This window comes from Miniopterus schreibersii (assembly GCF_964146895.1).
Source record: "Miniopterus schreibersii genome assembly, chromosome: 10".
In the NCBI taxonomy this organism is placed as follows: Eukaryota; Metazoa; Chordata; class Mammalia; order Chiroptera; family Miniopteridae; genus Miniopterus; species Miniopterus schreibersii.
The window spans coordinates 60,926,194-60,939,815 of NC_138110.1; positions in this window are offsets into that span (position 1 = coordinate 60,926,194).

The following is a 13,622-nucleotide window of genomic DNA, read 5'->3' on the forward strand; positions in this document are numbered from 1 at the left end:
TCATTCCAAGGTGTTTAAAAATCCCAGAATATAGCCTGCCCTCTCTGGGTTTGAAATGTTGCCCTTGCTCTTCTTGTGATGCTTTTCCCCTGCCTTCTCTACCTTCCTGAATGATTCATCCTTTAAAACTTTGCCTACATGTCCCTTTGCTCTGTAAAACTTTCTCTCTCCTGCAGCCAGAGACCCTGGACCACACTTGGAGAAATCTTGCTCTGGGGCTGGTATGTGCCCAGGACAGGAAGTTTGGAGGCAAGAGGAACAAGAGAATTTGGGTAGGACTCAAAGTGGCAGGAAAGCTGTTTGCCTAATCTGCAATTCTAAAGGGCCTGAGGAGGGAATAGGTGGCTGCTTGGAGCCAGGGAGAGAAAGGCAGAGAGGGAGAGGCCTGTGGGTGTCTCCTATGAGAAGAGCTGGGGGTATTCTGGCCCCTTGGCTGCTCTGTCCCCTCCATGGGGTGGATCCAGCACCTGATTCTTGGTCTTGAGCTCCCCAGCTTTCACTTGGGCTCAGCCTCCAAGCTTCTGCCTCCTGTGGACTGTCCTGCTTGGAGGGGATCACGAGGATGATGGCACCTATTTCTGTGGGAAAGTGTTTCCTCCCCAAATCCCAGCACCATACACACTCACCACATCATATCTCGCCTCCTGGCTTTCGCTTATGCTGTTCCCTTCACATGGGATGCCTTTCTCACCTCCTTTGTCCAACCAACTTTACTCAGCTTCTCAACTGACATGTACCTCTTCCAGGAAGCCTTCCCTGACTGCCCTCCACCACTGTGCCCCTGGGCTTTCCTTGAGTACAGCACATACCACACTGGCCCATATTAGGAGTTCCTGAGGGCCAGGACTATCTGATAGTTCTTGTCCCCAGAATCACCCCAGCACAGGGCTGGGCACAGAGTAGTTGTTGTGAGCAGAATGGGTTTATGTCATTGGGATGGAGCCAGGGAAAGACTCAGCCATTCTAATTCTTCAGCACCATCCTTTGGTCTTCTGGGTAAGGGAGCTGGGCACCTCTTTACCCCCTCAGAGGGTCCTTCCTAGTCCAACCAAGTCTCACTGCTGTTTCTGACATGACCCCAACAGGTGTTTCCTGCTCTGAACCTTCCTGGTGCCCTAGGCTTTCAGCCCCTTCCCTACACTTTTACCTGGACACGCCGGAGTCCTCAGCCTCCTCCGCACCTGGGCCGTGGGTCTGGAAGCCCAGCCTTATATCCTGCATACCTGGGTTAGGCAGTTACCCTTTGCATTTGGGCTGAGGCCTCAGGTCAGGCCAAGATCTCCAAGGAAAATATTTGTGGCTCCTGTTGAACCACATCCTTGCCTGGAGGCAGCCCCAGGACTCCAGCTTCCTGAGGTTTGGAGAAAGGTCTTGGGCTGTCATGAAGTGTGGGTGAGGTGCTGGGCCACGTGGCAGGCCCCTGGACCAGGCACATTGTGGCTGTTCGTAAATGCACCGCAGACCTCGAACTCCTAAAGGTGCGGTCCTTGGGAGGGACCCTGCATGTCCCTTGGGCACATCTCCAGAGAGGCAAATGCCCCCTCCTGGGTTTCCCAGCTGGCCATGCCTGCTGCCCATGGACAATGCCTCTCTGTAGTTGGCCTGAGCCCAGTGCCAGGGCCCCGGCCCACATCAGCTCCTACTTCCTGCCTCTCGGCCCCACACATTCACTGGGGGCAGCAAGCATGACTGCTGTAGGCCTGGCACACTCTGGAACCCAGGGGTTGCCATGGCCCCAGCCTCGATAGCACTCAGTTCCCCTCAGGCTGCGAGGCCTCTTTGTCCCAGCCTCACCCTTTCCAGCACCCAGGCCTTTGGTTGCGCTGTGCCCTTCCTGGGACACTCTGCCTGCCCCTGACATCCCCACCTTGCCCCATGTGGGCAGCAGAGCGGGGGAAGCAGATGTGGCTGACAGATGTGGTTCAATTTCTGCTCCTGGGCTGGTCAGCTGTGCAGATGTGGGAAAACTGCTTCTCTCTGAGCCTATGTTTCCTCGGTTGGAAAGTGGAGCTGTTTTGATGTGTGGAATGCTTGAATCATCAGAGAACTCAGTAAATGGTAAATGCTGTTGTTACTGTTGAAATAATATTACTGACCTTCAAAGCCCAACTCAGAAGGCAGGATCTGCATAAAGCTGCTTGGCCTCCACTCTACCTACACCTGAAATCCTTTTGCTCTCCTGGGAGCCCCCAAAGTACTAACTGCTTACTCTCTTGGGGCTTGGATCCCCTCTGCCTTGAGAGGTGTCCATTTTATCCATCTATCCACCCATCCACCCATCTATCCATCTATCCATCCATCTTTCATTCACTTACTCATCCCAGTCTCCTTTCCAGTCTCCCTCTTTCCACCCCTGCCCCTTCCACCAAAACCCAATTTCCACCCAACAACCTGAGTTAATTTTGAAATATATTACTCAGATCTTGTCATTTCCCTGCTTATTAAAACCTCCAAAGGCCTCTGCAGCTCTTGCCTGAAAATCTGCAAGACCCCGCATGGTTGGCTGCTGTGCACCTCTCAGCCCTCGTCTCGTTCCTACCTCAGGGTCTTTGCATGTGCGAAACCTTTTCCCAGGAGTGTTCTCCCAGTCTTTCCTGGCTGGTTCTCTCTCATTCACCAAGTTTCAGCTTCAGTATCCTGTTGGGAGCTGGTGATGTGTCTGGACATGGTCTATGTCGCCTGAGGGTCTGGAATCAAGGACTTGACCCTTCCCACAATTACCCTTGAGGAGGTTTGCTACCCCAGATAAGGAAATACCAAGGTCTGGGCTCACACAGGAGGCAGGATACTTACTCTGAAAGAGTGTTTATGCAGCCTTGAGGGAACTACTTTGTATCACACTCACCCCAATACCAACTGTTTGTCACTTACTATATAATAAAGGCATTGAAGCCATTTGGGGCTGCTCCTCTCCAGAGGACAGTCTCCCTGATCCCATAACTTTGCCTCTTTCATTCCCACCACTCGGACTCAGGTTTGTTCGTTTCTCAGGCTGGTTCCTGACAGTGTCCCTTCCTTGGGAAGGCCTTTACTGGCCACTCTGTCTGAAGTAGAGCTCTTCTCTCTCACTGCCCACCCATGGGTGTCCTCAGTAGCTCTTACTCAGTCTGAAAACTCAAGTGTCATCTGAGGCACCACAATTCCACGATGCTATATACCAAGGACAGGGGCCCGACCACAGTGGAAGCAGGTGGCCAAGAACTTACTGCATAGCGCTTGGGTCCCTCATGTGGGTGCTCCTTTCCCAGACCAAGGTGATAAAAATGTCAAGAGGGCAAAGGAGACAGCTGTGGTCCCTCTTCCCACTCTCCCAGCAAGATGAACAGGGGTGTTTGCCCCTAATGCAGGCCTAGAGGGAGGGGGCTTTCCAGGGACCATTTAGGGGCTTGAGGGCCCCTGGAGTTGGGACATGGAATGTAATGGATTATCTTTCTTGCCTGAAACAAACAGGCTGATGATCTGAAGTTATGGTGGGAGAGTGGCTTCTGTGAGTGGAAAATTATAGTCTTTGTTCCCTCTGGATGGGGTCAAAACTTGCGTGTGTTTTACCCAGGGCCTGGTTTGGACCCTGCAGGAGAGATCTGGTCTGGAGCTGGTTTAAGTCCTTCCCAATATCAGCCCCTGGGCAAGTGAGGGAAGGGGCTGGGAGTGGCATGCAGGGTGATCAGTTGGAGAAACTCTGTCCTTATCTGAGGTTATGGCCTGAGAGACTTTGTAAGGAGGTTTGAAAATACCCCCAATGAAAGTGCCCATGAGACTCAGCTTGAAACATTTTTTGGCTCCCCAGAGAGTAGGGAGCCATCTATCAGTCAGGGGAAACCTCTCCTGCCCTCTTTCCGCTCCTTCTTGCCAGAGATAGAGGGAAAAGGGGTGTGTGTGTGAGAGAGAGAAAGAGAGAGAGGGGGAAAGAAAGAGTGTCTTCTGTCTCTCTACCAAGCTGGTCCATAGAAGCCTCAGTTAGGGGTGGAGGGAGAGAGTCTGATGCTCAACTGAAGCTGGACACTCTGACACAGCAAAGTGGCAGAGTGGAAAAGACCATCTCTATTCTACAGATCACCATACTGAGGTCCAGATAAGAGAAAACAGAGGTGTTATCACCCCCATTTTCCAGATAGGAAGGTTTGTGCAAAAGGGGAATGATCTGCCCAAGGTTCCACAGCCATAAAATGTGGAAGCAGGATTTAGACCCATTTCTGGCTAACTCTAGAGCCTGTGCTCTGGCCCTCTGCCCCAGCCCACCCATCCTCTTCAGCTGGTACAAGAGGCGCCCGCTTTTGGGAAGCCTATAGTCCTGTAGAAAATCAGAAATTGTTTCTAAGGACACGGTGGGTTGGACAGGTGGAAATCAGTAGGTCTTGTGGACTGTCACTGACTTGGAAGGCAAGAAGGAAGCCACCTTGAGGAACTCACTTGAGAGGCCTCAAGCCCACAATTTAAAAAGGCTCTCTGTTGGAACCAAAGATGCCACCAGAATGGCAGAAACACTTCACCTCTTGTTGCCTGTTACTGGCTGTTGGAAAAGTCTTCAGGGTCTGGACTCAGCGGAGGAGAGTGTGATGATTGATTAGCAATGTGTGCGCTGAGCAGTGTAGATGCTACATGTTTGCTGCAACCAACTGCCTCCTTCTTGAAGATTTTGCATTCCCTTGCAAAATATGAAAGAGCAAACAGAATGGGGAGGAAGTCTTTAGACACCATGGAGTTTGCTAATGCCTTCGGATAAGTTTTATCTCTGGGCCTCAGTCTCCCCAAATGTTAGATAAGGATGTTGGCTTCTTGATGCTGTGGGTCAGGTTAGCTGAGGGAGCCTGGTAAACATGCAGTGAGGAATAGCCTGTTTCTGGGCACAGATTTGCTCTAAGGAAGGCTCAGGCCCATTGACCCAGGGTCTGTGTAGGTCCTGTGTGAGGGAACTAGGCTGTTCATTGCGACATTATGTATAATTTCCCTAAAGTGGGACCAGCTTAAATGTCCAGCAACTGGACTCGGTAAATAATTTGTGGGCCACCAGGCTGCCGTCCCAAAACAATATAGAGAAAAGTATTGAAGGCTCTTAGCAAGTGAAAAAAATAAATGGTTTCTACTATTTTTTATTAATTTTTTTAAATCTAGAAAAAAGACTGGAAGGAAGTACTGTTACCAAAATGTAACAATGCTTATTTCTTGGTGGTGTCATCACAGGTGACTCTTACCATCTTCTTTGTATTATTAAAAGTAAAAGGAATTTTACGCTGAATGCATTTCTTGATCAGCAAACAAACCCTTGAAATAACTTGAAAATGAGTAAATAAACGTTGGACAGAGGACAAAGGAGCTGAGGGAGCCTGGTTCCTTTCCCAGAGCCCACCCACAGGCTCAGGATTCCAGGGGAACACGGCAATGACGCGGCTCACAGCTGCAACAAAAGCCCAGTCACGCCAGTGCCGGAACCGCCCTCCAGGAAAGAAAGACAGAAATCAGAACTGGAAACACAGGGCATAATCCCTCTTTTGTGGGATGGGAGGATGTAAGCTTTCATGCAAACAAGCGCTGGCTAAGCCAGGCTTCTAGGCTGGGTCATGGTCAGGGGCAACAAGGGCAGGATCAGCCACAAAGGCGATGATTCCCATCAGCGGGAGCAGCAGGGGACGAGCGGGGTGGAGGTGGCAGCGAAGGGAGACCCAGACAGAGTGGTGCCGCTCCCCCACCCTCTTAGGAGCTCAGGACCGTGGGGACAGCCTGACACATGGGCCAGCAGGCCAGCTGGTCGGTCAGCTAATCGTATTCCCCAGTGTGTGGACCCAGCTCTGGATGCCTTGGACATAGCAGTGAGCGCACGAACCACCCCACGCCCTCCCGGAGCTCACATTCTCCTGGGGACACAGAGAGGGAGCCACAAATCCACGAAGAAATAGGAAAACACAGAGGTCAGTTGTCTCAGGTGTGGGGCTAGATAACAAAAGTAGAGAACGCATAGGGAAGGCTGGAGCTCTACCATCAGAGCATCCCGAGGGCGGAAGCGCTTTAGCTTCAACAGGATGCCCTCCCCCAGCATCCAACACACACACGCGCGCGCACACACACGCCCTGTGCAAATTTCTCCTTGTTTGACTTTCAGAGTTCACATGTTTCACCTTAGGAACACAATCATTTGGGGAGTTACTTATGTATGAAGGGAGGGGCGCCTAAAGCATGGAACAGCGGGGGCCCTACCGCCTGAGCGCTCGCCGCCTGCCAGGCCGAGCCTCCAGCCCACCCGGTCGCTGCTGTTGCCTCCATCCTACAGGCAGGGCAGTGGAGGGGCAGAAAGGCCAGGTGATCTGCTTAAGGTCGCACAGCCACTGGGACAAGAGGCCAGGATTCGAACTCTGGTCCATCTGACTCCAAACGTGGGTTCTGATGTCTCAGCCACTGTCTCCCAAACACCTGCCGCCTGCGTGCCGCCTCCCGGCCGCCACACCTGCCTTACCCTCTGCGGCACCTGCCCACCCTCGGTTCCTGCTTATTCAGCGCGCGCTCTGGGGAATGGGGTCATGTTTGAAAACTTAAATACACTTGGTTTTCTATTTCTTTTTAAAAAATTTATCTTTATTGTTGAAAGTATTACAGATGTCCCCTTCCCCCCCATTGACCCCCTCCATCTAGCCCCCCCCCCCCCCCCCCCCCCCCCGCCTTCCTCACACTATTCCATGGGTTATGCATATACGCATAGAAGTTCTTAGGTTAATCTCTCCCCACCCACCCGCCCCCACCTTCCCTCTGAGATCCCTCAGTCTGTTCCATGCTTCTGCGTCTCTGGATCTATTTTGTTCATCAGTTTATTGTGTCCATTAGATTCCACATATGAGTGAGATCATGTGATACCTGTCTTTGTTGACTGGCTTATTTCACTTAGTATAGGTCCTCCAGGTCCCTCCATGCTGTGCCAAAGGGTAAGAGAGCCTTCTTTCTTTCAGCTGCATAGTACTCTATGGTGTAAATGTCCCACAGCCTTTTTACCTACTCATCTACTGATGGGCACACTTGATTTTCTATTTCTAACAGAAAATTGTATGACCCTACCAAAGTGGAGAAAGAACATTGCTTCCCATAAAATAAGAGGTGACAAGATGCTTCTGGCGACGATAATAATGCCTATGGTTCAGCTTAATGAGCATTTCCATGCCCTTTGTTTGCACTAACCCGTCTAACCCACATTGATGCCTGGAGGGCACTGTTTTATTTTCATTTTGTGGTTGATGTTTGAATGCGCGCTCCCTTCAGCGAGACGACATAGAGTCACAGTGAAAACAAACAGCAAGGGGCTGCTGAGCTCTGGCGTGCTGCCCACTCCGGGGTTAGGGTTGCCTGGGGACAGTAGCCAGTGCTTGGAGAGGTGCTAAAGACCCACTGGCTTCCCGGGGAGCCTTTCATATGGAAGGATTGAGGAAGAGCAGGAGGCCAATCTCTGCTTCTAGAAAACTCTGCACCAAGCTTACCTGTCATGCATCAAGAAATGCTTCGGAGCTCTTTCTGAGTGTGCGAGCCAGATCACACATCTCTTACCTTGTGGGCAGCTGTGTCCACCGGCAGTGGGGGCTCCGAAACCAGATGAAGTGTGTTCTTGAACCTCTTTGCACCTTTTCTGGACTCACAAGCTCCCTGGACTACAAATGTCTTGCTCTTTGCTTATATGCATTCCCAGGGCCAGGAGGGGAGGACAGGGGACCCAGCGGGCACCTCCCTCGAAGTCACCCACATGGAATTAGGTTCCTGTGCTAACATTTACTCACTTAGTCACCCAGTTCTCTGGAAGGGGAGAAAGGTAATTCATGGGCAAACCAGGAGACCCACCTGAAGGTGGAAGCACGGCAGGAACTCTTCAGTGTCTTCCTTCACGCTGGATAGGGACAGTCAGGATGCTCCTGTGCCCTCTGCACCCCCCGCCCAATCCCACTCTGCTTCTCTGTACTCTCAGAGTCTGCTACTCCTGAGAGAGGAGGTCATTCTAGGGCCTCTGTGCAGAGGGCTTGACTTCTGGGCTGTTTCCACTCATTTCTCTACTCCCTCTCTCACCTCCTCAGTGTCCCCACAGTGGAGTCTCTGGCCTGCCTCATCTCACCCCCGCGGCCTGGCCTCACCCCAGACCTCACCAGTTACTGACCGGGGCGGTTGCAGCAGCCTCTTCTCTGGCCTCCCTGAGTCTGGCCTGGCCCCTCAAATTTCCTGTCCACACTGTGGCCAGAGCCAACTTCCCTCCCCGTAACACTTTCTTATGACAGTTTTCAAACACAGAACAAAGTTAGTTTTACAGATCGCACTGTCTACCCACCACATAAATTCTGCCCACCCAACTTACTGGTTTGATGCATTTCAACCCAAGTTGCAACCTAAGTACTTCAGCTTGAGTGTCACTACCTAGAGTTCAACATTTGTCTGCAGTTAGGCTCTCGACTCAGAGGAGGCCAAGGTGCGCCTTTCCTGGTCGCCTAGCATCTGAGGGCATCCTGTACCAGCCTCCTCCTCTGTGATGTCCAAGTATAACCCAAGGAGACCAAAGTCATGTGCCGGTGGGGAAGTGGGTGCATGTCTGTCGTGGTCCTGAAGGTCTATCTCCAAAAGGAGTTGGTAGTGACATTGCTGCGGCAACTGGAAACTGAAGGGCCCTGGGGATTCCAGTGCAACCGGCCCTTCAGAACAGACAGGCCCAGACTCATGGGTACCTTCTGCCTCTGCCTCGATTAACACAGCCCTCAGGGAGCCAAGCAGAGACGGAAAGAAGCAGAAAAACAGGGAGCACAGTGGGAATATCACTTTTGATAAGACCGTCAACATTGCCTGACAGATGCTGCATCGATCTTTAGCCAGAGAACTCTCTGGAACCATTGAAAGGATCCTGAGGGCTGCCCAGCCTATGGGCTGCAATGGAAACATTTTGATCCACATGCAACGAGAAGCACAGATCTTCAGTGGGATTGCGTGGGACTGGACAAATGCACACCTCTGTGTGAGCCAAAGCCCCACTAAGAACAGAGATTCATCATCACCCAGAGGAGTTCCCTCCTGCCCCTTTCCAGTCGATCCTCAATCCCCCACCGTGGGAGTGGGTTCTGATCCCCCCCCCAAACATTAGCTTTGTCTGTTCTTGGCCTTCACGTAAGTGGATGGTGCAGCGTAGACTCTCGTGTCCGGCTGCTTCCCGCACCCGCCCGCGTGGCGGCAGCTGTCGGCAGGCGCTGAACGGTGGAGGCGCAGCCGCCCCTGTATGAGCACGTTACGGGGTGTTTCGCATTCTGCTTCCTGCCGCTGGGCGCCCGAGCAATTTCCAGTTTGGGGTTATTATGAATCCAGTTTCTATTGAACGTTTTAAGACAAATTTTTTTGTGAATAAATATTGTCACTTTTCTTGGATAGACTTGCTGGAGCACAGGGGAGGAGTATGATTATTTTATAAGAAACTGCCAGAACTTTCCCCAAAGTGGTTGTACCATTTAACACTTCTGCCTGCAGTGCAGGGGAGTTCTGGCTACTCCACTGCTGCACTGACATGTGGTGTGGTCAGTCTTAATAACTTCAGCCCCTCTACTGGGAGTGTCAGGCTATCTTTTTGTAGGGTATGTCCCTGGCTCCCGATGGCTCAGGAGGAAGTTTAGCTCTCAGCCTTAGCTCTGAGCCCCCCAAGGTCCAGCCCTTCTCTATCCAACCTTGCCTTCTCCATCTCCCATTTAATTTTCCTACTCTATTGACCTTAGTTTTTAAAAAGTTGTCCTCTGCATGCAACAGGTCAGTTCATTTTTCTCTGCTTTTACATGGGCCGGCTTTTCAACCTGGAATGTGTTCCTGCCCTCACTTATCTGATGAGATCTCAATTTTTTTTTAGGCTCATCTAAGATGTTACTTCCTCCAGGAAGCCTTCCTGTACATTTCACTGAGAGGAAATGATTCCCTCTTTAGTGCCATGTGGGTGCTTTCCAGCTATTTCTCCTGCAGCTCTGATCACCCTGTTGTGTAGCTGTCTCACCCTCTAGACTGTGAACTCTGTGAGGGAAGACACTCATCTTACTCACCCAGCACCTATCATGTGGTCTGTACATAGTAGGAGCTTGGACTTTGTTTAACAATAAACAGTTGCAGCAGTGGCAACTGGAATGACCGCTGAAATTTGTTATGTGCTCATGTGTGCTGGGCCCTTGCGAAACACAGCAACTCCCTCACTAAATGGTGTTCACCACAACCCTACGAGGCAGAGCTTGTAACAGATGAGGAAACTGAGGCTTGGAGAGGTGAAGAGGCTTGTTCCAGGAAACAGCCAGGACTTGTTAAAGCTGGGATGTGTCTCAGTGTCTTCCTACCATTCAGATGTCTGCTCAGATGTCCCCTCCTTGGAGGGGTCGTCTTACATTTTCTTCCCGCACTCCCTGTCCTCAGCCTTAGGATCTCTCTCTAATACATCCCTGGACTTTTTGACCCTCTTAGATGCCATCGCAGCCAACAATGATCTTTTTTACTTACTCATATATGTGTTTATCATCTGTACCCCACTCCCAACAGTGAGCTCATGAGCACTGCAACTTCATCATGTCCAGTACGTCACTCTAGCACACAGCCACGCTGTGTGGCACACAGTAGGGGCACAGTAAGTGCTGGTTGAAAGTAGAGCAATGGAAGCCAGTACCTGCATTCTTTAAAAAAAAGTTTAAGAAAGCCAGGTATAAAAATGAAATGTAAATACACTTAATGATTTGTGCATTTTATTCCATAAATTTTCCTTAAAGAAAATAAGTGTTGGATCCTAGTTAATGAAATGCATCCTGAAGTGTTTAAAAAGTGAACTGCCCTCTGCGATTTACTTTGAAAGGCGTCAAAGGATAAGACGGCTGGATGGACAGGCGCAAGGACAGACAGGCAGGCACGTGGCAGGGCACACAGAGCAAGCTGTTAATTATAGAATCTGGGTGGTAGGTATATGGGAGCTCATTAAGAAGTTATTTCAAGTTTGTAATAGAACATTGGGGATCCAATAATTTGCTTGAGATGCTCCTGCAGGAAACAGTGGCATGAACGATAATAACAGGCACGTTTCTTGAGCCACGTGCTGGGCACTGTGACAGGCACGTGTTTTACATGCATTAGCTGATTTAATGCCCACAAAAGTCCTCTGAGACGGGGCTCTTTGCAGATGAGACCGGTGCTCAGCGTGTGTGGCCAGCGGACGGCAAGGGAAGCGATGTGCGCGCTTTCAGCCTGGCGCTCGGCAGTGTCCTCGCGTCTCCAGCCCTCGCTGCCCTGTCTTGGTGATCTTGGTGACTGGAGACCCTGAGTTCCAGATGGTGCCACTCCCAAACGGAGCTTGGAGGAACGTGTGAGTAGGGAGCCCACTTTACCGCGCTAGGCCACCGAGGTTCCAGGGCTCCTTGGTTACTGCACCACGGGCCTGTTCTGTTTCGACTGATGCCGTGGAAGCTTAGATTCCGTGCTTTAAAACGGGAGCCAAGCCTGAGACGTTACTACCGAGGGTCGTCGGAAGGACTTGGGGAGTTAGGAAGAGGAAAGAGAATGGAAGCAGGTGGCGAGGACCTGTTGAGGTTTTATGGTGAAGCCTTGGGAAAGCAGGTATCTGGGAGACAGCAGGCCCAGGCCCTGTGAGTGGAGGGGGTGGAGGTGGGGGGACAAGAGAGATAAAATAGGTCGAGTTGTTGAAGCTTGAAATGAGTGATCTAGCAGAGATGCGAAGCATGTTGCAAAGGCGAGAACTTAAGCGCATCCCCCTCCCCGCTGGCTGACATATGAGGCAGACACGCTCTGAATGGCTGGTCATTGTAGGTGACCCGCCTGCCTTCCTCCCTTCCTCTGCAGAGGACCCTGGGCTTATGGGGCCAGTGCCTGCCCCCTCGTGGTCCAGAGGGTTCATAGTTACAGTGAGAACAGCAGTCTTCACTCCCCCTGGTGGATCAGCTCCTGCTTACTGAACATTTTTGATATTTGCCCCGAGTGTTCATTGGAGTCCTTAGTGGCCTCTGTAGAATACGAGAGGAAATGCTACTGGACGAGCCAGGCTCACAGGGTCCAGGGTGATGTATTTATTGACTAATAACCCCCAGATTGTTGCAAGTCTTTGGTTAATTTCAAGAGTTCTGGAAAAGTTGGTTCTGACAATTTTTTGGTGTTGCCATTTTTCTCATTGCTTTCATGTAGGAGAGAATTTCCAGAGGTCTTTAATCTGCCATTTTCATTGACATCGTTTTAGAGAGTTTTTTAAAATGTTAAAATGTTGTGACTATTTAAAAGTCATAAATGTGTTCGCATCATCTGCCACCTGTCAGACTGTTTTGTATCCAGGGAGTCTTAAGCTAGTTAGGAATTGAAGTTGTCAGGGTAGGGGAAATGCCCATCTGTGAGCTTCAGGAAGAAGGCCAGGGAACAGTGGGAAAGTGGTTCATAGATGGGCAGTGGACCTGTGTCCAGGCAGGAATGCAGTTTGGTGCCATGGCCAGGGGACAGCAGGACCAATTCTGATGGTCCCAGATGTGTGTGCCTGTCTTTATCCACCTTGATCTTTGGAGCCTCAGCCAAGGAGGACTCTCAGGCTTGACCTAATGCCTCCCCCAAAAGGTCATGAAAGAAGCTAATGCCTGGCTCCCCCCTAGCACAATCAGGTCCTAATGGCTGGTTCCCATTCAGAAAGGTCATCTGTACTTCAGGTCACCAACTAGATAGACATTCACAATGATCATGCAGCTGTTTATGGAATTTAACTGCCCATCCTGAGCTCAAAGATCTCGTATTTCTGTGAGTGTGGAAGATGCTTCCTCCCTTAAGTCCTCAACAGGAGAAACACTCTGGTTTCTTACAATTAACTTTCTTGCAGTTCTGAACTCTGAACTCTGGGACTGTCCTCCCACAATGTCATGTTGGCTGGTGGCAATAGTAGGTGCAGACAGTGGTGAATCTGGACATGATGACAAATATTTGGCAGGGGTTGAGAAACACCAACTTGAATCTGCTCATTTTCACAAGGTCAATGGGTCTCCCAAAGAGCAAGGGACAAGATTTTCTGTGAAGTCAGGGATGTTTCAGCCCTTGATTTGCCTTTTTGTCACTCTGTGACCCTGTGCAAGTCATTCACATATCTCCCAAAGCTCAATACCCTCATGTGTGGAGTGAAAGGGTTGGTTTAATCCTATAAGGATCTCAAACAATGATAGCATATTTATTTTTTATTTGAAGGGACAACCTTCCCCATCCTGGATATCCTGTTCTTGATTCTTCTTGCATTCAGTTTTTCATAAATCTTATCTGTGTAAACAATCTCAACATCCTCAGTCCCTTCCTCTTCTTAGTGCCTCTAAACCAGTCTTCTTCTTCCAAAACTATGACTCTCACCCAAGGCATCAACAATCTTTTCATATGCAACTCCAGTGACCCTTCTCTAGTCCTACCTTTCTCAAGCCTTTCAGCAATGAACACTTCGAATCAGCCTGCAATCTAGGTATGTGCCCTGGCTGGGTATCGAACCCATAACCTTTTGGTGTGCGGGACAATGCTCCTATCAACCAGGCCACTTGGCCAGGGCCTTACACTTCCTTTTTGTCATCTTTCTCTTTCTGTTGCTGTGAGAACAGAAAAGAGGCCAGTATGACTGGATGCAAATAAGCAAAGAGGAG